This window comes from Clupea harengus, chromosome 7, assembly GCF_900700415.2.
Source record: "Clupea harengus chromosome 7, Ch_v2.0.2, whole genome shotgun sequence".
NCBI classification, from domain to species: Eukaryota; Metazoa; Chordata; class Actinopteri; order Clupeiformes; family Clupeidae; genus Clupea; species Clupea harengus.
In genome coordinates this window covers 17,881,788-17,884,434 of record NC_045158.1, presented here as the reverse complement: position 1 = coordinate 17,884,434, position 2,647 = coordinate 17,881,788, and the positions used below count along the sequence as shown (strand labels likewise).

At 42.3% G+C, this 2,647-nt stretch overlaps 1 protein-coding gene across 1 annotated transcript in view; it reads left to right on the top strand.

Moving 5' to 3' along the window:
• antxr2a (ANTXR cell adhesion molecule 2a) overlaps positions 1-2,397 on the top strand; it is a 69,869-nt gene extending 67,472 nt beyond the window's left edge. Inside the window, exon 17 of the mRNA XM_012835114.3 lies at positions 1-2,397. This exon is cut by the window's left edge and continues 611 nt beyond it. The gene's annotated coding sequence lies outside the window, so the exon portion shown is untranslated.
• Positions 2,398-2,647: the final 250 nt, after the last annotated feature.

The window sequence follows — 2,647 nt, the reverse complement described above, 5'->3', positions numbered from 1 at the left end:
CACACAATCCGTCCTCTCCAAGTGCAGTCTCGCTGCCTGCCTGCCTGCCGGCCTGGATGCCTGCTTGCCTGGCGGGAGGCCTGTGACTGCTGATCTTGTCATTTTAACACTGAGAAGTGCACACGCATGACAAACTGGAAGACTGGACGCCCCCGAGGTAGTGGCAGCAGTGGGACTTCGCCCCTCACGCTTTTTTTTTTTTTTTTCTTCTTCACAAGACACCTATTTTCCTCTTTCATTATGTTCTCGGGACAGGAAAAATTAATAGAGCGTTACTCCGCCGCAAGAGACAGGCAGCCCCCGCGAGCAAGCACAGGGCCCGGGCTACGTTTGGAGCGACGGGTGCGTCGGGACCTTGACACGACGGTTGATGCCCCCCCGCAACCCAGCACACCCCCAACTGCAGTGTGCCTCTGTCTGCCTAATGCACAGGACATCACTCCCAATAAGCATCCCCATCAGTTACGAGTTCTTTAAAGATATAGATACAGCTGTCTCAACACTGCCGGACTCGCCATATCACGTCTCCAAAGCCCTTCCCTCCCTCTCCCCCTTCTCTCGCCCTCTCTCTCTCTCTCTCTCTCTCTCTCTCCCTCACTCGCTCTCTCTCTCTCTCTCTCTCTCTGGTGTCACAACACACTAGTTCTCCCTGCATGAGAATATCAGAGTTTAATTAAAATAATTAAAGACAACTACAAGCAGCAGCCTGTGAAGATCTAGCTCATCCTGTCTTTTACGCCTTCTGACATTGAATGACCTATTACTGTGCCGTGCGTTATTTGCAACGAAACGGTAGGGGTTGTCCGAACACTCCCAAAGCAGGGGGCGAGCAGGAGTGATGGATGGAGAAGTATTGTTCATTTCCAGAAATCACCGCACACACACACACACACACACATACACACACACATACGTACGCACACGTACACAGACAGAAAAACACCCCAATGCACGGCACGATGTGTTTATTGTTAGAATGTCTGAAACGTACTGTCAGGACGAGGCAGTACAGGCGTGTGAGCGAAAGCGGAAAACTCGCAGGAGGGGGGGGCTTTGGTGGTGTTGGGGGGTGGGGAGGGGGTTGGGGTGGGTGTGTAGCAGCTGAGGGAAAAGGCTCGAACGATCCAGTCACTTTCGATAGGCTACTTCAGATGCGAAATGGATATTGGAGTGGAAATCTGACAAAGCGCACAGGGCCTTGACGGGAAGTGGTATAGACAATGACCAGTGGCGGGGTCAGTGGGACGTCTCCGCGCAAGCGGGGATGCTTATCAAATGACACTAAAAATAAGTTCAGCAACCATCAAGTTTGAGGGGGGACGCCGGGCGCACCCTTCGCTGTGTTTGGTGGGCATGCAAGTGCGCGAGGCGGAGAGGGAGGGAGGGATGGAGGGAGCGAATGAGTGAGTAATTATTCCTTTGTTGTGTTCCGGCACAATGTCAAGGGACTCAAATCATTCCTTTGGCCAAAATATCAACTCCAAACAATGTTGTGAAATATTTTGTTAGCATTTTCTTTTTTTTGTATCTCCTGCATAATCATGGTCACATTTGGCTCATCAATTTTTGTGTATGTGTGAGTGTCTGTGCCTCTTTTGGAAAGGTGGATATTGCACATGCATCCAGTATATTTTCTTTCTATGTGAAACCAGAGAAGTGTTACTAACCCTTCCTAATGAGATATTTACATAGTGGTCACAACACAGCTTTTCACCCTAATAACTCATCACATGAAATTGAACAGCAATTTATCAAACCAGCCATCTCCAAAATGGACACGGAGAGATGATGGAGCATCCCAGCTCTCTCTCTGTTTTACTGTCATCTTTTGTTCTTTTTCACTGCTCTTTATTTGTTAATATTATTGTTACATGTTTTAGATAGATGCACATTTGCCTTTTCATGCATTTGTTTCAGGATCAATGTAATTTTTCTTGTTTTATTTTTAATGTGAGCTTTTTTTAATATGGTACATACATGTGCACCAACATTGTTGAGCTTAATTTGCGATTTCCTAATTTGTCTGAGCAATGATTTAAAAAAAAAAATATATATATATATTCTTGATACAGAAATTAAATGTATATAAATATTAAGCCAAATGAAGGGTCAAAGGTTATTTAATTTAATTGAATTTCCCTATGAAGGATGTATTGTACAATATTGAAATTAAATGTCTAATTTGCAGATCTTACAATTTGCAAATGCAAGATGTAATTACACAATCAAAAATAATTACTGCTTTTTTTTACATGAAATTTAAAAAAATCACAGCCATGACAAAATTGTAGCACAATACTGTAATATGTTGTTTGAAATTGACCAAATGTTAATAGATTGAAAATAACTTTTTTATGCACTGTTTTTAATATAATATTAAAATATAACTACTCACAATTATTTGTATGTGTTTTCTCCATCACTCTTTTAAATATAACACTGTAACTCCATTTAGCTTTGGGTTTAAGGTCACACAGGTATACACAGATCTACTTCATAATGTGCAAAGTACTACGCTAGACTATAATAAGCAGACTGATAATTAGTAAGAAGAAAGAAGAAATACATGATAAATCCATATTTTATTGCGTAAGCCATTTATATTCATCGGCACTGTCAGAATAGTATGTCTTTATTATGTTGATCT